Genomic DNA, 26664 nt, shown 5'->3' with positions numbered 1-26664 from the left:
CGTAGCCTGCTTCATAGCATAGGCCTGCATGACAGCCACAAGCCATTTGTTCCCAAGACTTTTTAAACACTTTTGTCAGCAACATGTTTTGCAGTTCATCTGTGCTAGTATGTAACCGGAAGAAGGGAAGGGAAAAAGGGTGATGAGATATTAAAAATTCTATACACCCCCTCCAAAAACTTTACCATTAAAGATGTTACCTCCAGGCTACTTGCAAGAATGTGCTTTGGAGATTTAGACAATATTTTTTCCATAATATATAAAAGCAGCACAGATGAGACCCTGTCAAAGTGCATTTCTCAGCACTGAAAGTGGAGCATAATCACTGTACAGTTTGTGTGAGGGGGCTGAAGCTCTCATTTGGAAAGACTTCAAAGGGTACCTTGAGGCAGTCAGGTTAGAGGCTGACTAAATGCGGCAGCGTTCAGATTCCCATTCACTGACAATTGATCACCGGCATTTGAAATTAACTCTCAAAACCCGAGTGCAAAATAATAATTACAAGCACTTTAAAATCTTTATCAGAGCGTATCAAACTATGGCACATCACAACTAACCATACGAAGCATTCTAACATCTCACCGATTTCTTTTTCTGTACCCATGACAGTTTAAAAAATGCCTTAATGTGAGTTTAGTTTTTGTTAAAAGGTACCAAGTTTACGGCTTGAGGACAAAGACCCAGATCGTCGAAGGCATTTAGGTGCCTAAATTCTGTTGAGGATCTAAATCAGAATCCCTTTGTTGAACCCCAATATTGTTACAATACATGCAGCGGCACTAGCTTCAATACAGCACCCTCCCAGTGAGCCTGACCATGCACTTCGGAAGCAATTGACTTCAGTCAGTGCAGCATCAAGGCCAATGCACCGCAGTCCTTAGAAGGGATTTCCACTGGATACTGGTTCACACTCTCAATGCCGGTTTAATGATATCTGTTCCAGCTGGAAAGCAAGTCAACACCTCACTCAAAATACGGCAGTGTTCCAGGGCAATGGTCCAAGCTTAGTTTACAGGAGTTTTACTACAGAGTTTCAAGATTATTACTATAGAATCCCATGGAAACTTTCAATAAAAGATGGGCTCATAATAGGGATGAATGGAATGGATTCACCAGAATAAGAACTAGCCTCTCTCAGTTGACCTCTCCTTTTATGATATTATAGGAGGATCTCAGTCTGCTGCTACTCCTCTTGTCTGTGGCTTCTAGTAGAAGCACTCCAGCAGTACTGCGCACTTTCAGTGCTCATGGACAGGGAAGCATTAAAGGTTGGCATCAGAAGGCCCAACAATGCTGATTGGGGTTGGGTGAAGCGATTCGGAACCTCCTGTTAAAAGTTTCCCCTTTCATGGGGGGAGAAGAGGGAAAGATACCTGACTTCCCTTTAAAGCAGTTGCAGCCGGGGTGAGTAGCCTTCTGCTTTTTACAACAAGCATTGGAATGGAGGGAAGGGTAACTCATGACACACAGCCTTCAAGAACATAACTCATCGTGAGTTGCTCATCTGAGCCACACTTCTGGTAATTTGGAGATTTGCTTGTCACTACTATAACCCACTGCCCTTTGATGAATCCATGCTGTAGCCTCCACTATTCTTCCATGAATTCTCCCTGACACTCATCAAAGCCCTGCTTCACTGCCTTACCTTTGATCCCATCAGGGGGCACAGCAGATGTCCAGCTCTCTGTTAGGCCTGAGGCTAGTTTCTCCATTTAAATCTCATGTATGCTGGAGCTTCTCTCAAATAACTGAAAAACAATTGTTTCAATGAGGCCTTAAAACCAAGGTTCTGTCTCTTATCTGAGGACTTAAGATCCTATAGCACTTTTTGTAGGCATTTGCCCTAGTCTAGTTGGCTGAAATTTTAGTTGCTTTTTTGCTATTCCAGGCTGCTCTTCCCAGACATAGCTGTATTTCAGAGTAGTTGAAAGACTACTTTGGGATATTTTGTGTTAGATATTTGAAAAATAAATAGTCTTGAGGATATGTAGTACACTTCTACTAATGTTAACAATGCAGTGATCTGATGCTCCAGATATGAATGTTATTGCAGGTATCACCAGGTAGTGCTGTTACACCCATTCTTCCAAATTCTTTACCATTCAAGGAAATGTTCAGGCTTTGCTGTGTATTGTTAGATTTGTTATGCAAGTTTCGGTGTTGAAGGAGCTGTGCAAGTAGTAGGAGGGTTTGCTCTATGCCTTGTTTTCCAACTGGAGTTAGTTCTTGAGGCAGAGTTGCTCTGTGGGAAGTGGGCACTGGTGTTGGGCTGAGATCCCTGAATGAAGGGATTGCCAGCATGCTGTTTGTGATCACCTCTGTTTCAGGACTGGTGTATAGTGGACATAAACCAAATTCCACTTAGAATAAACCCAGACTGCCTCCCCATTTTTTTCCCTCTGAACGGAAGATGACCTGCAAGTTCCCAGACATCTGCTGCCACCCAGTAAAATGAGCCATGCAAGGTTACATTCAGATAAAAGTAGATGGCTTATTTGAAATATCCAACTCTACATGAAGATGGGAACATTCTATTGATGTTTTCATTGTTTGTAATTTCTACTCTCCTGATCCCAAGCTCCGCCTGGATCTTTGACAGAATCACAAAGGGACTCTATTGTACAGCTCCTTTCAGTGAGGCTGTCTTTGCCATTTTTCCTTAGCCTTGTCAGGGAAAGAATGCGGGGGGTCTTCCATTTAGATATCCTCTGGATACATGAGAAGTATTACTAACACTCCAAAGGATGTGTTGAGGAAGTATTTCCAGTGGCCCTCAGACCTATCTCTTCCTACTTTGCTTGTTTAAGAAGAAACTAAACGAGCAAGTGATAAACTACTGACTTAATGGGAGATGTGTGTTCAGTACCTCCAAGGAAGTGCCCAGCACTTCACAAGACCAGGCATGCTTTTAGTAAGTGAAGGATGGACATTCATATTTACAGCATTTTATAGGAGTGATTTAATCATCAAAACATTGCTGTAAATGCAAATAGATGCAGTGGAATAATTTTCCCAATTTAAAAATGATGCATTTCAGCATTTGAGTCTTAGTTTCCTCACAAGTTAAGATAAAAACCAAGCCCTTCCCATTTTATAAGAGGCAAGTACATCCCATTCCAGGATGTTGGAACAAACAAAGGCCCAGAAAATGGGAGAAGAGAGGAATCAATCCTGAGGAATTAGGAGTTGGGTGAGGGGAGAAAAATACCAGGACACGGTTCTATGAGTGTCTTCTATCTCAGAAGGGAGACACTGATGGAGAAGGAAGCCAGGGCCAGAGGGCTACAGTTAGAAGGGCAGGGAACTGGCAGCTTTGGGCAGAATGGACTGACAGAGGAAAAGCTCTGAGTATAGGAGAAGAAATGGAGCTAAATATGAACTGTTGAATTATGATTTGGGGCTTTATGTTGGGAACTCATTGAGGATTGTTTGGATTATTTTCTAGCGAAGAACTGGGTAAACTTCATTTGATATTAAACGAGTCCCAGAAAGGGGTGCTGTGAACCAGAACAGAGAGTGTTTCAGCGGCCTGCAAGAGGGGTTGAGCTAACAGTGGCAAGGCGCCTGCCATGAGAAGGTGCTCAGTAAATGGCCACCCTGCTACAATACCATTCACCTCTTCCAAGCACCAGAATAGCACCCTGATCACTGGACCAATGTTTTTCCCCTGTTCCAGGGTTTTCTTAGTGAGCACAATGGGACCCAAAAGACTTTTAATTTCTCTTGCTATAATGTCCCCTTCTCCATTTTGGGGCCAGGGTTGCCACAGAACACTGTGCATCCCTCAGGCCACACAAGGAGGTAAGTACCAATTTCTGCTGCAGGATTCAGTGGGGCTTTTGGGGTTCTGTTGCTACTGAATGCAAGGGAAGGGGCAGGCAAGCACCCCAACCCCCTCAGGAGGCTTTCTATGGATTATATATTTTATCTTTTCAAGAAAGGACCCGTGAGAACAGAGAACATGGGGATAAGTCACCACTTACACTCAGCTTTGTACGAGTGACGTATCAGTCAATCCACAGGGGCAGATTTTCTGTATAACAAAGAACACACAGTAAAGAAGTGGGTCTAGAGGCTATATTCATCTATTACGCTGAAGGCTTCCCAAAGAAGTGGATAATTCAAAGTTCCATGGCACGGGGACTCAAAAGGTCACCTCTTTTGTGGTGAATAATTAGTTAATTGCAAGTTCAGCCTTTTGGCTACTCTGGAATCATTCATGGATCAATCCTGATTTCCACAGTGTATGGCTGTTCATAAATATTACCTAAATAGTTCATGGGAACAGATTCCATCTGTGGGTTACTTATTTTGACTACTCTGGATGTATGATTTATGACTTAAGTCACAGTATTGTTTTGATTTCCGGAATGGATGACAGAACTTTTTAAAAGCAGAAGAATAAATGACTAACATAATAGTGAATAACAAGCTTCTAGTTCAAGTAATTATTTATCTGAAAGTTTATTGTATATTTTAAATTACTATTCAGGGTGCCTGGAGTATGGAATGAACTCCTTTTGTAGGCTATCAAATCAAATGAAATTTATGAAACTTTTGGGATTCTCAAATGCTCCCATCAATTCCTGGCAGACAGCTACCACCTGCAAAAAAATAAATATTCTGATTCCACCAGCAACAGCTAATGGAATATGGCATTTTAATACACTATTTGCATTATTCGATCAGTTCTAGCCCTGATCCTACAGAACTGAGCTAGGCAAAGCTTTCTCTGAAGTCAAGGGTTTTTTTTTGTGTAGGCAAAAGTCCAGGATCATACCCACTACAGGAAAGAAGAGTTTAAACAATGGAGGACTAAGTGCTGTTGGTTTTCCCAGAGATTTTGCAAATCAAGTGCAATCATATAATTGCATTTCATTAGAGTTTTTCTTTATACATTTAAAAAGTTTATGATGAAATATTTTAGACATCTGTATACTAATGTAAGATTTATGGGGAATAGGAAGTATGAGAAACACTAGAGAATAATTATGAATATTAAGAACAATTATGACATAATTAGAATCAAAGAAACTCGGTAGGATAATTCACATGACTGGAGTATTGTCCAAGAAGGAGAGGCAGAGAAAAAAAAAAGGTGTTGACTTGTATATCAAAGATGCATACACTTTCAGTAAGGTCAAGATAGAAGTAGGAGGCAGATCTGGTGAAGGTCTCTGGGTAAGGATAAAAGGGTAAAAACAAGGGTGATGTCATGGCTAGAGACCACTTTATCCACTTCTTCCTGGTAAGGGTTTTTTTTTTTAAAAAACTGACAATTATCTAAAACACAAGACTTCATAGTGATGGGGACAAACTATCCAGGTATCCACTGGTAAAAATAATACAGCAGAGCATAGCTTATCCAACAAGTTCTTGGAATGTATTGGACAACTTTTTATTATACAAGATAGAGAGAGCCACTAGGGGAGAGGCTGATTTGATCTGACAAATAGGTAGGAACTGGTTGAGAATTCGAAGGTGAAAGACAGCTTGGGTGAAAGTGATCATGAAATAATACAGTTGATGAATCTAAGGAATAGTAGGAAGGAAAACAGCAGAAAAGACATTGGACTTCAAAGAGGCAAACTTTAGCAAACTCAGAATTGGTAGGTAAAAGCACGTGGGAAGCAAGTTTAAGGGGAAGAAGTTCAGGAGAATTGGCCTTCTTTTTTTGAGACACAAATTATTAAGGCCACAAGAGCAAACGATCCCAATGTGTAGGAAAGATAAGTAGCATGGTAGGAGACCACCCTGGCTTAACCAGGAGATCTTCAATGACCTGAAGCACAAAATGAGTCATACAAAGAGTGGAACTTAGGTCAAATTATGAAGGATGAATATAAAAACCCCACAACACGTAGCGACAAAACTACAAAGGCCCAGGCACAAAATGAGATTCAACTAGTTAGGGACATTGTGGATGAGTTCCTGCGGGGACGGGGAGGGGGCAGCATCCGGGGTTCTCCCTCTGGGTCCTTCTCTGACGGGGACCACCCCTCCCGGCTATTTCCTGCTGGGGGGCAGTCTCAAGCCCTTTCCCGGGCAAGCAATCTTTTGCCCAGCCCTTAGGCATGGTGGGCGGGCAAGCAGTCCAGTGCCAGGCCCTGAGGCAGGGCTGGCAAATAAGCAGGCCTGCTCTCTGGAGTGGTATGGAGGGTGAGGCTCTCTCGGGGTTGCTAGGGAAGGGGGGAGAGGGACGCAGGCCCACCCGTCTCCACTGCGTCCCAGCCCAGGGCCCTCACAGTGGCAAAAGGTGTTTGCCATGGGGTCGGCAGGGCTCCTGCTGCAACACACTTCCCAGGTTGCCCCAGACTCAGCCACGTCTATGGCTGCCCCTGGGCTTCTTCCTCCCCAGCCCTCTAGGTACCTGCCTCCTTCGGGTCGCTGGGGTGGGGTAGTCCCCCTCCTCATCAACGGGTGGCAGCTCTGGCAACTCCATGGGTTCCTCCACGGAGGGCAGCTCATCCAGGTCCTCCGGCCCCCAGGCTGCGAGTAGGGCCGGTAGGTTCTCCGGGTCCCAGGCTCTGTACTGCTCAGGTGGGCCCTCCTCCGGCTCCCAGGCAGCGGGTAAGTCCGTCCGCTCCTTGTCAGTGTGGGTTTCTGGCCTGGTTTTAGTTGGGAGCCTCGGGGGAGGGGTGTTCTTCTCCTTCAGCTGTCTATGCCTGACTGAGCTTGCAGGCTGGGGTTTTAAAGGCCTGGCTCCGCCCCCCTGCTTCCAGTCCTGGATTTTCCTTCGGGGCTCTATCGGCCAGGGTGGGTCCGGCTCCCCCTCTGGGTCCTTCTCTAAGGGGGACCATCTCTCCTGGCTACAGACATCAAGGGTAACAAGAAAACATTTTACAAATACATTAGAAGCAAGGGGAAAATCAAGGACAGAATAGGCCCATTACTCAATGAAGAGTAAAAGACAATAATGGAAAGTGTCTTTTTTGTTTCATTTTTGACCCAAAATGTTAGCAGTGATCGGACGTCTAACATAGTGAACATCCATGTAAATGAGCTAGGATCTGAGGCTAAATTAGGGAAAGAAAATTAAGAATTACTTAGACAAGTTAGAGGTCTTCAAATTGGCAGGGACTGACAAAAATATATCCTAGAAACTTAAGGAACTAACTGAAGAGATCTGAGCCATTAGTGATTATCTTTGAGAACAGGAGAGATCCCAGAGGATTGGAAAAGGGCAAATATAGTAGGTATCTGTAATTCCATGGGTTGTCCTTATTCCCCTCTTTATAGGCTAGTCATCTTAATTTTGGTACCCAGGAAAGTAATTGAGCAAATAAACAATCAGTTTGTAAGTACTTGGAAGATAAAGGGGATAAGTATCAGTCAACATAGATTTGTCAAGAGCAAATCATATCAAATCAACCTAATATCCCTCTGACAGAGTAACAAGCATCGTGCATAAGCAGGAAGCAGTAGATGTCATATGTCTTGACTTTAGTAAGGCTTTTGATACTGTCACACATGACCTTCTTATAAGCAAACCAGGGAAATATAGCCTAGATGAATTTGCTATAAGGTGGGTGCACAACTGGTTGGAAGCCATACTCAAAGTAGTTATCAATGGTTCACAGTCAAGCTGGAAGGGCATATCAGAGGTGGGGGGAGCGAGGGGTCCCACAAGTATCCACCCTGGGTCCAGTTCTATATTCCATGTCTTCATAAATAATTTGGATAATGGCAGAGACAGCACACTTAAAGTTTGTGGACAATACCAAGATGGGAGGAGTTGCAAGCGCTTTGGATCATAGGATTAGAATTCATAATCATTTTGAGAAATGGTCTGAAATAAATGGGATGAAATTCAGTCAAGGACACGTTAGGAAGGAATAATCAATTGCATAAATATAAAAGTGGAAATGACTGGCTAAGGAAGAAGTACTGCAAAAAGAGACCGGGGGTTATAGTGGATTACAAACTAATCGAGTCAACAGTGTAATACAGTTGGAAAAACGCAAACAAACATTCTGACGTGTATTAGCAGGAGAGTTGTAAGCAAGACAGGAAAAACAATTCTTTTACTCTACTCAGCACTAAGACCTCAACTGGAGTATTGTATCCAGTTCTGGGCACCACACATTGGGAAAAATGTGGATGAACTGGAGAAAGTCCAGAGAACAACAAAAATGATTAAATGTCTACAAAACATGACCTATGAGGAAAGTCTGAAAAAAATTAGGTTTGTTTAGTCTGGAGAAGAGAAGACTTGGGGGGGACATAAGTCTTCAAGTACGTAAAATGTTGTTATAAAAAGAGGGTGATAAATTGTTCTCCTTATATCCACTGAGGACAGGACAAGTAGCCAAGGGCTTAAATTGCAGCAAGGGAGTTTTAGGTTAGACATTAGGGGAAAAAAAATGTTTAAGTGTAGGTAAGCAATGGAACTAGTTACCTAGAGGGCATGGAATTTCTTTCACTGGAAGATTTTAAGAATATAATGTAAACCACCTATCAGAGATGGTCTAGATAGTTAGTCCTGCCTCAGGGCAGGGGAGACTGGACTACATGACCTCTACATTTATGCAGAATCCCTGACCATTCACCTCTGGCGGCAGCTAATGGATGGTTTGCAGTGGTCATTAAATAGACATGTACCAACTGACAAGTAAGTGTCATATACTTAGATGCTAATGCCACTGTTAAAGCACAGGACAGTGCAAGAGTCGCTAAGCACAAGTGACTAAGAGGTATCCCATGTCAGAGGTGTTCTCATGAGAGGGGGATAAAGCTTTCAAAGGCAAACCCTTTGGAGAATCTTTTTATAAAGACAAGATAGAATATAACTAAGCGTGTGTAAGAAGTGAGCCTTCCATTGTTGCTGTTGCACTCTTCTGCTTTTCCCAATGGGAGAAGTAGCACAGCAAAGAGTTCTTGTAAACATATTTAGTGGAGAGAGGTTTTGGTATACTTTAAAAAAATAAAGCAGCTGTATTTGCTTCTTACTTTGTTGTAAGAATCAGATCTGATATTTTTCATGTGAGAAAAGCTACTTGCACAGGGAGGGACAGACCTTTTAGGGGACTGAAATTATTCTCCCTGGGATTTTGTTTTGAAAATGCCTGACAGTTCATGCAACTTGGTACATTCCAAAGACAAAAAGTTTGCTTTTCAAGAGTATTTTTTGGTGCTCTAGGGAGAAGAGTCAATACTAGAAAAGATAATTTAGCAGCATCCCGGGGAACTGAATGCCAAAAGGAGGGAACTCAGCTCAGCCCTGCCCTTCAAGTTGGTAGAACTGCAGCACTCCACCATTTCTGACACTAGACACATAGAACCACAAGACTTGTGGAGCCAAATTTATCCCTGCTGTCTCTCTACTTAAGTCCACGCTCATCAAAAGTCAGAGATGGAGCAGACATAACAGATATGCTCTCCTCCTCTTCAGATACAGGAATGTTCTCTTCAGTATATTTCATGTTCTGTCTGGTCTGTTAAATGTCACAGATAGTCTGTGCAATAGTCCCTTGAAGGAAGCCCTAATACAAGTCACCACCAGGAAATATTCTTGCCACCAAGGACCCATGGAGGTAATGGAACTATGTCAATTTACACCAGCTAAGGATCTGGCCCAGACTTCAAGCACTTTGGACAAGCATGGTGGTAAAAGTTATTCAAAGGTTACAGGCGATTGGAGTAGGAAAGGGAGTTCTTACTGCACTAGCTAAGGAGGGACAGCACTCTTTGGGACAGCAGTTCTCTCACAGCTTTACTCCTAACGTTATTACTTAGGAAGACTATTAATAGAAGACGACTACTTTAGATCTGAATCTGATTATTACTATTTATACTGTCGTAGCACCTCCAGTTAGAGATCAGAGTCACACTGTGCCATCATGGTCTATCCCAAAGGGATGTGGCCTCCTTGGAGACAATCTGGATCACTCTGGCTAGGTCCTTAAGGTGGTGTGGTTGGATATTTAGTTTGTTCACCACTGGCAATCTTGTTGTGCCACCGAAGCCTTTGGTGCCAACATGATCGCCAACCATGTAGCGGCATTCCTTGGTGCATGTGCTTTGGAATTCATTGGCCTTCCATTCTAATATGTCCATACCAAGAAAGTCACCAATACCAAACCGGTGCTGATGTAGGCAATTGCTGAGTTCCGCTTCAAATATCACTTCTGTTCTTGTACTACCACTTAATATGGAGCAGCTGATGAAGGTGACAAGAATCAAAGATGTCAAATCCAATGATCTTCAACCTTCCGCAGAACCTACATTTCACTTTCGTACAAGAGAGTTAGTACAATTGTGATTCTATAGAACTGCAGCTTTGGAGCAAGCTTGAAGTCCTAACATCCTCCACAGACGCCAATGAAGGGCCCAAAACATGGCAGTTGCTGCTGTTATGAGCATCTGCATCTTCTGAGCATCCTCCAGCACCGTCTATGATGCCATCCAAATATTTGACAATTGCCACCGGCTCAGTGTCCTGCCCAGACGGATTAATACTGAGCTGGTTGTAATTGAAAGCTGAAGGCTGCTTGATGGTAATGGCCAGGGACTTCATTTTTATCTGGATTAATAAACCAGGCCAATGCATGTGACTTTTTGAAGAGGTTGGCCATCAGCTTTAGCGATTCACCAAACTGAGCCAACAAGACAATGTCATCGGTGTATTGAGATCTAGGCGCAGAATAGTGTTTAACGCACCACCATCACCAGCCTCCTCAAGCTTATCAGCCACTCAATGCTAATATTGAACAATGGTGACAACACAGCCTTGCCAAACTCCTGTGGAAATAGGAAACCATGTTGTACATCTACTATTGACTCAAACACAGCTTTCCATTCCATTATAGAGCTGTTCTCTCAGTTATAGTACCTTCCCAGGGATGCTGAGTCATCACCATCTCCTACAAACTTGCTCAATGCACTGAATCAAAGGCCTGATGGAAGTCTATACAAAGTGCTGCACACAAGTATTAAATTCAGTCATCTTTTAAAAAACCTGTCTCAAGGTAAAAAAATCTGGATGACAGTGGAATGACCAGGTCTAAAACTGCACTGAGTATCTTGGCCTTTGCCATGAAATACATTGTTGATTTGAGACATTAACACAGAAGCAAAGACTTTCCCTGGGACCAACAGCAGTGTAATACCTCAGCTTTATCCATTTTGAACAGATGTATACCACTTTTTTTCCTGTCATTTGGGAGGCTATTATGCTAGATAGCCTAGAAGAACCTGTGCAACCATGGTGCAACGATACTTACTTGTCTTCAGCAACTCCAGGGTGACGTTACAAACCCCCTGGTGGTTTCCCAGACTTGGGGACTGATTAGATCTCTTCTGATTAGATCTCTTGGTTGAAGGAAGGTTAGATTCTTTCAGAACGTCCTGCCCCTTTTCAAATGGAAGAGGGACTGCAGTTGATGGATAATTGAGGAACATCTTAATGATTTTCCTATTGATACAACTGATCCTGCCATCCTGATTCTTTACCAGACAAGTTGGTGCCACCTTCACTTGCAAACATCAGAGCTGAATAAGGGATGCGGTGGTAGTGTTGGCCTGAGTCAGCCACCAGGATTCCTTACATGAGGACATTCCAGAGATGAACCCATTCAGCCTATGCTTTGGCTTTTGACAAATGCGTCTCTGAAGATCAGATTGTAGCCTTCCCCTCCCCCTTTTAGCTCTGACTGCAGAGTATCCCCTCACTGATCCATGGAGAACATTTAAAGGGCTGAGATCCCAGCACTGGACAGCCATCTGTCAGCACTGATGATGTGAAACTGCTCCATTCCTCAGAGGACACGGAGTGAGACTTCAGTCTAAAGCTTCAATAGCTTTAAGCAGTTCAGAACAGAAAACCACTAGGTAGTTTGATGGTAATAAGAGCTTTTGGTTGAATCAGACTAGTCGCTGCCCAGTAACTAGCGGTCTTTGAAGATGGATATGCACTTTTGTCAGCAAAAGTCGATGGTCAATGTTAAGTTCAACACCTCTGTGAACTTGTACATCCATGACCTTTGATCACCAATGATAGTTGATGAGGACATGCAGTCCTAATGAAACCATCTGGGCTGCACCAGGTCTCCTTTGACTTTTTGCTGACTTGCTTCCCTGTCACCACATCACTGGCAGCTGCAAATTCCAGAAGTTGTTTTCTGTTCTTGTTCTTTTATCGAATACCAAGATTCCTCAGTGAGGGGATACTTTTATCAAATACCAGGTGTCACTATCCTTTCCTACCTGTGCATTAAAGTCACCCATGATCATGGCAACATCTCTTCTTGGAGTTTCATTGCAGATTGATTGCAGCTGCTGATAATTTATCTGCAGCTGCATCATTGGCTTTGATGTTGATGGGACCATGCTGTGTGATGCTGGTATGGAATCAGATGCTGATATGTCATTCGTTAATCACCCGCCAACCCTGCAACATGCATCAGGCATTGTATGGAAGTACAATGGCTATCCCTTGCTGGAGCATGGTCAGAGCAGCTTGAAAACCAAAACATATGCTCCTCAGCTTACTTTTCACCACTTCCTGGCAGTGCACTTCAGATAAAATCTAGATATCCATGTTCAGGTTTTTTGGCTACTCGATGAGGATGGCTTTAACTGTTCAGACAGAGTCTGAATGTTCCATTTGCCACCAACACACCGGATACCAGAATGTCCCCACAGTTCTAGGCACTGTACAAATTAGTGCAACTAAGGCAGTCTCTTGTCCTAGAGACTTCACAGTCTAAGGCTGACTAGAGACAATAGGTGGATCTTACTTACATCAATATAATCTCATGCCATTTTTCACCTGTGTTCATTGTCTTCACAGGAGATATCTACATCCATTGTAACTCAGGACAGAATCAAGCCCTTCATATTTTAAAATAAGCACTGTGACACTGGGCCAGAAAGGTTTAAGCCTAGCAGGCTGAAATAACCCCCCACCAAAAAAATCAACTTTTGAGGACACATTTAAAGATATTGAAATAATTAGAGCCATTCCTTGTAAACAGCTAACAGCCATGTTGTATAGGCTAAAGCCTTGAAATGCAAGTGTATTGTTGGCAGTTATTGTTTATCTATAATCTTGTTAGTGATTACCAATGAAACCAAATAGTTCCTGTCTGTCACTATATTCTATTAGTTCAAAAATCAAAAGATATTAAAATTTAAATGAAACTTGAATGTAATAACACTATTGTTTTTACTTCTCTTTCAAGTTTAAGTAGTAAGCACCTGTGAATGGTTGTAAATTGCTGATTGCCTTGCGCTAATGTAGTATGCATAGAAAATAGGAGATGTTACTTCAAAACCACAAGTAATTACCTATTATGCACCCAAGGGTGACCAGCTGTGATATCTGCTGTCAAGCCGGCTAAAAGACTATAAAAGCAGCTTTGGACCCAATCCTTTTTATCTTAGGAATGCTTGGATTTCATCAGGGGAGGTTCAAGTTGCTAGCCCTAGGTCCCAGTCATGAGACTGGCTCACCCTGCTATTTCTTATGGAAGAAATTATACAGATTCTGTACATAGATTATTTTGATTTTCATTTCCTGCTTCATTTCTCTTGACTAGATTTCTAACAAAGAAGCCCTAAACAGGGATTGATGAGCCCCAAGCTGGGTAATTTCCAGAAACTTTTGCAAAGTTCTCAATTTGCAAACTCAGTTATCATCTCTACTTTGAAATTGACTTATGAACTTTCATTCTCCTCATCTGTATGTATATGAACCTTTAACCAATACTCTTTTAAAAAAAATTAAGTTTAGTTAATAAGCATTGGCTTTAAGCGTGTATGTAGGTAAGATCTGAACTATTCATTGACCTGTTTGGTAATGTGTCCAATCCTTTGGGATTCTAAGAACTTTTTTTTTTTTTTTTTTTTTTTTTTTTAAAAACACACACACATATGATGGATATTTTCAGTAATCTCCATCATATTTGACTTGGTTGTCTGAAGCGAAGGGCTGGATGGCTTTACAGGAACTGTGTTTTTGTCTTCTGAATAACCAGTGAGATGATCAGAAGCTGTTTATTGGTGGCTTGGTATATTTTATGGAAGAAAACCCACCAGTATTTGGGGGTCTGCCTGCCCCATTCTTTGCAGTTTTGCCCTGTTTAAGCTATTTTAGCGTGTCTCCCCTATAATCGGATTTGCCCCCTTATCTATTGATCCAAAATCCCTGATTTGGGCCCATCACTTCTTACAAACACTTGGTCACCAGCAGTAACAGGAGGTAGGAAGGTCAGTTTGTTGTTTTGAGAACTCTTTCATTCCACGTCTATAAATACTTGATCGCACCATCCTGCAATACTCAGCCAAGACTGCAGCTTGCAACAAACTCTTCTTTTATATCATCAGAACTTGCCTGTTCTCCAAAACATGCCTCAAATAGCTATTATTGGGCCAGGGAACCAACATCCAATTTTCACTGTGTGAACACCAAGATGCTTGGAAACAGCCCCTATCAAGTGAGGCACTCCACCCCAGGCAGCTGTAATTAACTCTTCCCTCTCAATACTACCTTCATTGGTCTACCACTTAGTAGTATAGGAGAGACATATACAGGAGTTGAGCCAGTTCACAGTGGCACACAGCCCAACTTGTATTGCTGGCAGCAGAAGAGGAACACTTTTATAAGATGAAAAGGTAACAACTTGAGGTCTAAATCTGACGTTAATGCTACATTTTGGATCTGATTGAGTCACTAAGATAAAGGAAAAAGTACTTGGGTTCTTCTGCTAGTGGGCTTCAGAGAGACTGAATGATTTTACAAACCAAGTAATTAAATACAACTGAGTGAGTGGGGTTTAAAATTGTAGCCTTAATTATGCTATTGTGGTCTTAAACTAATCCTTTACATTACGGTAGCATTGCTTGCAAAACCTAGGTTTGTTTAGTTTTTTTTAAATACAGCAGTATTACTCTTACGTTGAATCCTGCATTGATAATATAAATATCCTTTTGAACTGTGACACGAAGAGCCCATAACTTAAGTGGTCATACAAGTCTAGACATAATTCCCTATCCACGGGGTCCTGTCCACATTACAAACAAAAAGGCATTAGAACACAAAGACCCTTAGCTGTAACCAGACACCCATATGCTGAAGTGAACTCATTTTTAAATTCAAACAAATAGGTTTATTGGGGGTGAAGCAGTGGGGGCATTTGCCTAGTTCTAAGAGGCAGTTTATGGCTACTTATAGGAGAGAGAGAGAGAGGATAAAGGTGGAAGTGACCACAAGTTGAAAAGTAATCACACTCACTACAGACCTGTCATGAATAAATCACAACATAGTGAGCATCTTGTAATAAGCTCAGACTTACACTATCCTTAGGTTGCATCTGCTGTTGTGCCTGTATTATTGCAGTATGGGCACCAAGCCACACAGACCATGTTTGCACTGGAAGGCTCATTCTTTCATGCTGATTGTAGTCTTTTTTTGTTTCCTGCCCCCATTTGAAGGCTTCCCAGACTACCTCTTAGGAGAGCTCATAGGCATTACAGTGTCCAAACATGCAACCTCTGCAGCAGGTCAGACTTCATGGCGATTACAATATCTTAAACCTCAAGGAAATCGGAATGCCTGACACAGTGAAAGAAATATCCTTCCCATGCTCAAAGTCCTCCCTGCATCTCCTACCACCTCTCTTGTGCCAGAGCTCCAGACTTCAGGCATCAAAGTTCATGGAGATTAAAAATTCCTGCAAACTATACTTTAGAAAATAGCAAGGCCAGCCTCCCACGTGAAGAATAAAGCCACAGAGCTACATGCATAAGACTTCACTGTATTTCCAAAAACCAGATCCCATAACTTCAAAAAAATTTGACACAGACAGTTAATTTTTTAAATCATTAATCTTCACTGAGGGTGGGAGAAGAAGTCACATTTGAAAGGAGACTTAAAAAATAAACGCCTGAACAGTTTTCAGAGAGAGTGTCTGATTTTTCCAAAGTGTCATGCCTCTTATGAATATCTTGTCTGATCCTCCTAAAAGTTATGGCACTTGAGAAATTTTACAGACACCTCACAGTGGTCAGAACAATACAAAACTCAACTCTTAACCCAAACTTTCCTACAACAATACCCTGACTCTCAGTTCCAGTCCCCTGCTCTATTCAACAGAAATCAAAACCAGAACAAACCCTGACCGTGCCATTTCTAATAGGGAAGGAAGGGAGAGATTGGCATTGTTCTTACCCTTGAGAAGCACTCCTACCATGGAACTCTTTACTACTGCAACAACCTAGACAGTTAGTTTAGTACATTTTTGGCAAAGTGCATGTAGAGGGTCAAAACCAGAAAGCTTTTGACAGCCTTTACTACAGAATCATTACCATCCCTCCATAATGCATCACATACATGGGAATGACTGTACAGTATCTGCAGTGCATTTACAATGCAAGTTCCCCAGTCAGGGACCAAATTTGTGTTAGAGCACAGAGCAACTGGTAGGTGCTGAATGAGAGATGAACAAGGCACTTGTGAACAAGGCACTCACAAGCATAGCGCACTTCTGAATTTTAATGGTCTATAAACATCTTGATTCTGTTTCGAGTACCAAAAATGAAGGACTGACTTAGAGTAACCAAATTCTTGGCATTTAATTATGCATCACATTTTCTTACTTCGCAGTTCAGGGCACTAAAGTTCTCAGCATCTATGCTGTCAAGTAGCTTTTACATAATTCTGTTGCAGTGAAGCATGTGCAAACAGGATCTTGATGTCTTGGATTTCCATGTGTATTTGCAAAATTTAATTGGCTTCATTTTACATAATTGAGCTAGCATAAAACAAACCTGGTGTATAATGAAGCTGTGCAAGCAGGTGCTGGCTATTCAGAGACATTGGATTTATCAGAATTAAGATGGTGCCCTGAATCTGTACTTCCTCCTCCATTTTACATGTGTGGCAGCTAAAAAACTGTGGGATTGATTCTGATCCACTTGTACTGTTTTAAAATCAGGCATCCCTATGGACTTCAACAGAGTTGCAACAACAAAGTAAGTGTCATTGGCATCAGGCTTGTCAAGATCTACATGCTCCATGGTTGACTTGACCTTACTATGTTCTTCCTCATGGATACTGTTTTCCTTGGTCAGTGACATGTGGCTCTGACGTTCTGTGCAACGTTCAAAGCTAATTAATTTTATTGTGAACTGTGGACTAAATCCTGGTTCTATCAGTATCAGTGGCAAGACTCCTATGGCTTTAATAAGGCCAAGATTTGACTTACTTTGTTGCTATTATGCAAAATTAAGATTTAACAATCCATGTTCTTAATGGCCTGGGAAACAGCATAAAAAGTGCCTGCCTAATTCTGCAGCTCTTTCTACAACTGTAACACTATCTGAGAGACAGCGAGTGGCTAGATACACTTTAGATCCCTTCTATATCTGTCTCTTTGGCAACATTTGAAGCTGATCATGAGAAGGAGTGGGAAACAATCCACACGAGCGAAGTAGTTGCTAGAAGAGACAAACAAAGCATTGCTCTACACTTTAAAGGCTTCAGCATGTCAAATCCAAAACTTCAACTCCTCTAAACTTTGCCATACTTTCCAAAACCACAAAAAAAGCTAGTGATGCAAGTGTGTGTGTGTGTGTGGGAGGAGGGGGTGGGGGAGAAGCAACTTCCATTTTTGCCAGATGTACAGCAAGTCATTTATCTAGCAAAAATGCACTCTTATCACCCTATCTGATGCACTGTGCATTCATTACTCCATTTAATAGGAGAGCTTCATTAGCCAATGTGGTCAGAAGCCATTTCACAGTTTGCCCAGCTGGGAACATCGCAGGACAGCAGGAATGGGGGAACAATGAACCATTTAATGCAATAACAACATCACTAGTAGCTCACCCTATAAACATTACTAATCCTTCACTGGTTCATTTCATGTTTGTGCTGCAAAGTAATTACTCTAAACCTATCATTTTAGCATTGTAGTTAAACCCAGTGTGTCAGCTTTCCGCTGTACTCTCCTTTTAAAAGTTCACTATAAAAGACCATTGAAAACAATTTACATGTGAGCTTTTGCACAATGTGTTGCTTATTCTTGATCAAGTGGTTCATGTTGAATAAGGACAAAACTTCCTCACTGCCCATATGCTGCATGTGCATCCTCTCTGGTGCTCTTGTAGGCCTGTGCCCATTATCCAAGCCCAGAGTAAAATATATTGATAAGTATCTCAAAATACAGAGTTGACAAACTTGAAGCAAAAAATAATTTAAAATATATAAGGGGGGGGGGGGGGGGGGCTGAGATCAGGTGAGATCCTATCAAGTAACTCAGCTCTGCAATCCTTGCTCGTGTTCAAATAATTCAAGGCATGATTGTGACCCATGTTAAGCACCCACATAGGGAATATAAAGGCATAAGTCCCCCTCATGCCCCTGTACAGGCTATCCATATTGCAGGTTGCTGCACATGGGAGGGAGAACAGCAAGCAGGGAGAGGGCAGAGCCTTGATTCTGCTATCAAATGCACCAGTCAATGCAGCTGAGTCACCACAGAATGAGAAGTAAGTTGTGCTAGATATAGGGCTGCAGATTACTTCCTTGCCCACTGGATCAAGGGTGGAGAGGGAAACCAGGCCCAATAAAGGACCTTTATGGTCATCTAGCTTAACCTTCTGCATAGCACAGGGTGTAGGATTTCACCCAGTAACAACTCCATTAAGCACAACAACATGTGGCTGAACTTGAGTTTGTCTTTTAGAAAGATATTGGCCTTGATTTAAAGATGCCCAAGTGACGTACAGTTTATTATGTCCCTTCACTGTTAAGAATTTGCATCTCATTCTACTTGTATACCATTATCAAATAACCTCTTACAAACAGGTTCTCCAATACAACGTATAGGCTGAACTCCACTAAACAGAGGATATGCCTATACTGTAGCCGGAAGCAAGCCTCCCAGACTGGGTAGACAGACTCCCACTAGCAGGACTTAGAATCATAGAATATTAGAGTTGGAAGGGACCTCAGGAGGTCATCTAGTCCAACCCCCTGCTCAAAGCAGGACTAACCTCAGCTATATCATCCCACCCAGGGCTTTGTCAAGCCTCACCTTAAAAACCTCTAAGGATGGAGATTCCACCACCTCCCTAGGTAACCCATTCCAGTGCTTCACCACCCTCCTAGTAAAAAACTTTTTCCTAATGTCCAACCTAGACCTCCCGCCCTGCAACTTGAGACCGTTGCTCCTTGTTCTGTCATCTGCCACCACCGAGAACAGCCTAGCCCCATCCTCCCTGGAACCCCCTTTCAGGTAGTTAAAGGCCGCTATCAAATCCCCCCTCACTCTTCTCTTTTGCAGACTAAACAAGCCCAGTTCCCTTAGCCTCTCCTCATAAGTCCTGGGCTCCAGCCCCCAATCATTTTTGTTGCCCTCCGCTGCACTCTCTCCAACTTGTCCACATCCTTTTTGTAGTGGGGGGCCCAAAACTGGACACAATATTCTAAATGCGGCCTCACCAATGCCGAATAGAGGGGAATAATCACTTCCCGTGACCTGCTGGCAATGCCCCTCCTAATGCAGTCCAATATGCTATTAGCCTTTTTGACAACCAGGGCACACTGATGACTCATATCCAGCTTTTTATCCACTCTTACCGCCAGGTCCTTTTCTGCAGAGCTGCTGCCCAGCTCGTCGGTCCCCAGTCTATAGCTGTGCATGGGATTCTTCCTTCCTAAGTGGAGGACTCTGCACTTTTCTTTGTTGAACCTCATTAGATTTCTTTTGGCCCAATCCTCCAGTTTGTTTAGGTCCTCTGTATCCTATCCCTACCTTGCAGGGTATCTACCACTCCCCCCAGCTTAGTGTCGTCTGCAAACTTGCTGAGGGTGCAATCTACCCCATCCTCCAGATCATTAATAAAGATGTTGAACAATACCGGCCCCAGGACCGACCCCTGGGGCACTCCGCTTGTGACCGGTTGCCAGCTAGACATGGAGCCATTGATCACTACTCGTTGAGCCCTATGCTCTAGCCAGTTCTCTATCCATTTTATAGTCCATTCATCCAACCCATACTTCTTTAACTTGCTGATAAGAATACTGTGAGAGACCGTATCAAAAGCTTTGCTAAAGTCAAGGTATATCACGTCCACTGCCTTCCCTTGAGCTAGTGCACTAGAAGTCGCAGTGTGGACATCGCAGCAGAGACAGACAGTCAGGCTGGCTGGCTAGCCCCTTGAGCTCAGACCCGGGGGGGGATCAGGTCGGCTTGCAAGCCTGAGCTGCTGTCCAAGCTGCAATCCCCACACTTCTATTTTTAGTGCACTAGCTCAAGTCCCGCTAGCCTGAGTCTGGCAACCTGTTAGGAGAGGCTCACTCCCAGCTTCAGTGTAGACACGCCCTCATTGTAATTCATGTTTTCCAGACTGCAAATCTATCTGGTAGCTTTTAACTCTCTCACATCTGGCAGTCCAAGTCCAAACCAGACATGTAAATCTTTCTGAGAGATTTGGCCAGCAGCACCGACTCCCTCCACGGTCTCTCTCTTCTATGGGAGGAGGCTGCTTCTGTTCTACTCCACGGAAGTGCATGTTAGGAAGGCGGGTGGCGCTACAAATTCCATGAGCCTTAAGAACAATACTTCCCAGGTTACCTTCTGGCTTACAGATGAGGGGAGCCTGGACCCATCCACTTCTTAGGGCTTTGGTCCCATGCCATAGACAGAGCTGTATTCTGGATTCTCTCCAGACTGTACTGCCATCCCAGGACCACTCACTCACTCACTGGCTGGCTGTTTCCTGGGTCGATGGGGTCTGACTTTGCAGGACAATCTCTGGGACAGACAATATGGATCTGCAGACTGATCCGCAGGCTTAAAGTGCCCACTGTTGTGGCCACTGGGCCTACAGATTTACCTGAATTGTGAGCTCTATTGTAAGAAGCTAATGAGAGGTTATAATAATCTACAAACACCGATGGGAAAAAGGTACGAAAGAGAGACAGACTAACTGAATTAATCTAAACCAAAAGGCCAAGTTGATATGATTCAAGGACTATGCTGAAATGATGCTTGTTAAAAAAAAACAGGAGCTGTGCAGCTGGACGTTAATGAGCCAAAATTGGTATGTCAGATATTAGACTTAATTGTGGGCAAAATTAGGGGGGAAATGGGCTATTCCACCCATCGCTCCCTTTTGGGGTCCTTAAAAAGAAAGGGAAAACAAGAAAAGACAGAAAACAGAGGTTACTGCAGTGAGCTTCACCCTCATGACTGCTATTGTCACCCTTTCCTGAGGCCCCGAGCCTTCATCATCCTGGTCCTGTGAGATATCCTGACCAGAATGGGTTAGAAAGAGAGGGACCCAGATGACATCAACATCTCTACCACCGCCAGCTGAATCCCAACCACCCCCTGGGTTGACAGTACATTCTTGGATACCATCTAAGACTGTCAGACAAGGGGTTTTTTCTTCTAACACTCTCCAGCTAAAGGGAAAAGGAACCAAAAGTGTTGTTAAAATGAAAGCCTTATTTAATACTTATATTTAAAAAAATTGAAATGTAAAAGGAAAGAAGGAAAATAGTTAATAAAAAAAGTTAAAGATTTGTAATGGTGTGTCTGCCATGGAGCTAAGCACGCTTAAGTCTCTGTATACCAAGCCCTGGGCCTTGTTTAATACTATTTTTAATGTTGGACAGTGATTGGGTTATGTTAATACCCTTAGCCCATTTTTCCATTTAAATTAACACAACATACCCCAGTACACGGTCATTAGCAGTAGTAGTCTTGACAGATCTGACTCAGTGAGCCTTCGTTCAGCACATCCATGTAAAATTATAGCCACATCATAGCAATACCTGTACTGAAAGTCAAGACTATGTTCTGTAAATAGTTGTTGGATGAGAAGTATTTCACACAGAGACTAAATACTACACATACTATATAATCCTACTAGCATTACTGTAAGTAGCTCTACTAACTTCAGTGTACCTGTGTGAGTAAAACTTGGCTGAAACTGAGATCATGCATCTTGCGATAGGGAGGCACAATATAGGTGTATCTGTCCACAGAAATGCTCAGATGAGCAAGAGGACATTCTTGAAATCAAACAGTGGCATCTTTTTCCATCACCTCAGGGAGCCAGCCATCTTCTAGGTGAAAACAGATAGCAGTGGTGGTACTTCTAGTTCACAGAGGAGGCATTATATGGAAACAGCTCAGCATCTTTCTAAACACAGGCACAGGACTGAAAATCTCTCAGCTAAAGATTTGCTTGAAAAGTACTGAAACTGCACTAGGGATGAATTTGGTCCACTCAGAGAGGAAGAGAAGTTGCTTGCGGTCAGCAGAGAATGGGTAGTATACAGAATTCCTCTCCTCCCACCCAACACCAGCAGTCACTCACTCCGTTTCTCACTTTGGCGCCATTGGTTTCTCTCCAACTATCTATAGAGTCCATGCACCTGCAGCTAGCTACTCTTTCACCATAGGTCAAAACCTGCCTTTAATGGACAGCATGCCCTGTTACAGGGCTGGAGATTTCTCTTCCTTAGGGAGAATTCCATTCTTACTCTTGAAATAATGAAAGTTTAATGGAAGGGAGGGCAGGAAAAAAGTAGAAAGGTGACCTAGCCACATTTAGTTGTCAGCTGGGGTGGAGGTGGGCAAAGAGACCAGGGCATGGGGGTTCTTTATATATGGGGGTCTGTCCCATTTCTAGATATGGCAGCCAGGAGTAGGTTTGTTCTGAAGAATTCAAGTCAGAATAACCTGTGTCTGATTTGGTGTTCATTGTCCTATAAAGTGATAAAAGCAGATATAATCCTTGCACAAGCTTATTTGTATATTGTAAGTTCACTCTTCCCCCCACACACACACTTCCATTTCCCTGAGAGATTGAACAGACCATGATGGGGTAAAATCTCCTCTTATTTATGCCAGTGCAACCTTTTTTTAAAGTCACTGGGTCAAAATCAGCCCTGATTTAAGCTGGTATAATGCCAGAGACTTCAGTGAGATTGCAATAGCAGAGGAGAATATGGCTCCATATGATTAGAATCCAAATATAAAACTATCATTTCTGTTAATTCTATTGAGATTTCCTGGCTTCCCATAGAAGACTTACATTTACTTTAAAGAGAATCCGTTAGGGCACTTCTCCCTCCACAGACCCGCTCCCCACTACACTCTCTAATCTCAGTCCATGGCATGCTGTTGCACATATAGCAAGCAAATATACTGCCAGAAGAGTAGTATACCAGCCATCAGGCAGGCTGCTTAGCATAGCAGGATACATGAAGGATCATCATTTCAGGCCAGACTCTGAACATATGAAAGTCAGGCTACTACTGAGCAAGGCTGTGGTTAAAGACATTGCTTTGAGAAAAGCAACATGGTCCCACAGAGAGGGAGACCGCTAGATTTCATGATTTTATTAATCTAAGGATGGGGTCTCTGGGTAAAAATTAATCTGTGTATACAGACTAGATGATCTAGTGGTCCCTTCTGGCCTTAAACTCTCTGAAAGGAGGAAAAAAGACATTTGATCATTAAGTCTGTTCCTACACTAGTGAAAGATGCAGTCTCTGCAGATGCGTCAGATATTAAAATGCTACTATACCTGATTTTGGCCAATGGACAAATGAAAGCAAGAAAATTCTCTTAACAATCGTTGTGCTGACTGTACTGCTGAGCACTTGAAGTTTAGACTCAAGAACAAATCACTGTGTGGAGATAAATATGTTAGGAATATTATTTTGTATGGTGGAGCACTAGAGGGCTTCCTACCTGGCTAGCCAACCAGTAGAGCAACATCAGCAGCTACTAGCATACTGGTGTCAGTTGCTGTTTCCAGTGTCTGGTATGTATTGAAGCATCACACTGCACTAATATCTTCCCTTTTTCTTCTATTGTGAAATTTACACTGCTAATTAAAAACCAGGCTTGATCTCTGAATCAGAGTGGAGCTTACAGTCATAGTGAAGGAAAAGATAACTTCTACTGCTTCTGCGATTTGCGACTCTGTTTATCACTTGCTTATGTTTACCACAAACCGAGGAGGGGGTATGCTGGTAGTCCATGATCAGTCTAATGTTTAGAACCCTACTAAAGCTGTGTGCAACTTGGAGGTGGGGAACCTGAACCCACCTGCTACAACAAGTGTCTCTTATTGCCAAAATGAACTGTACTATTTTTACAGTACCCCACAACCTTACAGCAAATTGACAGTTGGTGGTTGCTAGTCTCCCTCTGGTCCCTGGCTTGAAGAACAAAGCACTGCATGGAGGACAAAGGGTTATATTTGTGCTTTGTACCAAAATGTTTCAAATTAGTTTTAAGACCTTGGATGGAAACAAAACAAGAAGTGCACCAGATCATTTAATTAGTTTAGCTATCATTAATACCTTTCAGAAATCCACAGGTGAATGTACGGCAAATTCAAGAAGGATGATGCTATTTAAAGCCAGAATGCCCTTTAACTCCTGAAGTACAGCTAAAGACAGGCAAGAAAACTGTTGCTACGTTGACTCTTTATAAACCCAGTCTGGGGAAGTTTGAAACATGGAAGGGACAGTAACATTCGGATGTAGTGTTCTTCATAATCAGTGTTACTATATATTAAGCACAGGAATAAAAACACACTGATTTGCCAAATTGGATATTTTTTCTAGTGTGTTGCTAGGTTCACATTCTAACAACCCCTTAAAATGACCTTTTGCTATTACACTGCCCTGTATCTCATTAGATACTATGCTCAGCTAGATATGGTCAATGCTTTAGCTACAACTGCTGTACTGTTTCCTAGACACTTAGGGCACAGAACAAACTAAGAACAAAAGCAATGAAGCTTAATGAATCAGAAATGTAGCTACAGTCTCAGAAATACCAATAGCTCACCGCTACCCCCAGACATATAATATAGCCTTATCAGCAGCCCTGGTATTCCAATCCTCTGCCACTTCTACAGGACCTCTCTCATTTTGGATGTTAGAACTTGCTCATGGAAAATTCTCATGCAAGATACATTCCCAACACAACAACCCCACCATAATACAGAACTGAGACAAAGCCAAGCAAAAAACAGAACAACCTAGTTTTATTCAGAAGGATACGACAAACAAGCCCCGGCCTTGCTCTAGGGTCCTGAGTGGACAAGACTTCCATGCAGTTAACATGCATGGATTTCAGTGACAGTTCTGCATGGACAGTTTTTTCAGAACCGGGTCTCTACTCTTTCTTTGGAAGAGGAGAACAGTCCAGTGCCATGGAGCTTATACAAATTAGAAGTCATTCTAACAGATGAATAAATCAGGGTTTTGCTATACTCATGCAAAGCACCTTTAAAAAAATTGGCCTGGGAGCATTTAGTCCATGAAGGTTTTTTTCCCCCCCTATTACTTGACAATGTATAAAATTACTTGCTGTCAAAATTAACAAACAATTGAATGACTGAAATGATCACAACGCTACATCTCTCAGCAAGTCAATGGGTCTCCTTTGATGTTCTTCCATTAATGTCCCCCCTATACACACAAGGACACATTTGATATGGCAGTATACATAGATGTGTCCTTTGACATATGCAGACATTAATATAGAACTGCTGCAATTAAAGTTTGGTTACTCACGTTAAATGAGAAAATTCCCATGATCACATCTGTTAAGATAACATGCTGTTGCGATTCTGATGAGGCAGCTCCTTTTGTCACACATGCACATAATACTCTGTCGTGACCTCTTCTTAATAACTCTGTTGAAGGAGATAGGACTAGGAAATATCTCCATGAAAGCATGAAGAGGGTCTAGAAGGGTATTTTGCATAGCAAAATAGGGAGTTTTAGGCGCGCACACACCAGTTGCTTGCTTTTTGTTACATTAAGAATTAACACTTTAATGGAGCATAACAAAATATTTTACTTAATTTGTTAAAATATTTGTTCTTTTCTATTGAACAGGACCCTATGGTCCATGCTGTTGAAAAATCAAGAAACAAAGGTAATGCTCAAGTATTCTTGTCTCCTACTGATTCCTAGAAGAACTATTTAAAGACCACAGTTTTGAAAGCCTTATTGGGAAACTTGTCTGGAGGGTGCTTCTACTACAGAACAGAGATCAGCTTTTAGACAAACTTTTGGTATAAGTCAGAAGCTTAAAATGGTCTGGAAAAATATCTGCCTCATCAGACTCTAGAAGTTTTCTTTTACATCAGCATTCAAGCCTGGAGTTTTAAACTTCATTGAAAACTACTTTCATACAAAGATAGATAGCTCTGTAAACCAAACAGCTTGCAGTTGTTGTAAAGATGAAGAAGCCCACTAGTCATCTTTTATCTTGGTCATTGTCCAGTCACTTATTTTTAATATTTATAGGACACTAGAATACAAACATAATGGCAACCTTCAGTTTTATCAAAACCTGAACTTCAGCTACCCCTACTGTTTTCCTAACAAAATAAGCAGCATCTTTAGACAAGCTTCCCACACCTTGGATTCATTTTCTACAAACAGTGCTTACACATCACTTGTGCCAAATGTAACACCTCCTGCTCTATTTACAGTGCAAACACAACAAGTTCCCCATAGCACAATGTTCTTACTTTCTCCCTAGGCACAGAGTTGGTAAGCAGAGATTTCACCTCCCTGAGATCTTGGTCTTTTAGCCCTTCCATCCAGCCTCACCTATTCCCTCTCTCTCTTTTAGCGTCCTCAGCTGGTGAGCTAAGTCACCTTGTTAATTG

At 42.3% G+C, this 26664-nt stretch overlaps 1 long non-coding RNA gene across 1 annotated transcript; it reads right to left on the bottom strand.

Annotated features, from left to right (window-relative positions):
* Positions 1-507: 507 nt before the first annotated feature.
* On the bottom strand, positions 508-26587 carry LOC137156666 (uncharacterized). The gene is made up of 5 exons (XR_010920848.1): positions 26524-26587; positions 25556-25677; positions 3984-4033; positions 1646-1748; positions 508-943 (listed from the first exon to the last, which is right to left on the bottom strand). It is a non-coding gene; the product is annotated as an uncharacterized lncRNA (long non-coding RNA).
* Between the last annotated feature and the right edge of the window lie 77 nt (positions 26588-26664).

Source organism: Emydura macquarii, unplaced genomic scaffold (genome assembly GCF_026122565.2).
Source record: "Emydura macquarii macquarii isolate MOO-44397 ecotype Brisbane River unplaced genomic scaffold, CSIRO-AGI_Emac_v2 contig_302, whole genome shotgun sequence".
Taxonomy (NCBI): domain Eukaryota; kingdom Metazoa; phylum Chordata; order Testudines; family Chelidae; genus Emydura; species Emydura macquarii.
This window is presented reverse-complemented; position numbering and strand designations above follow the sequence as displayed.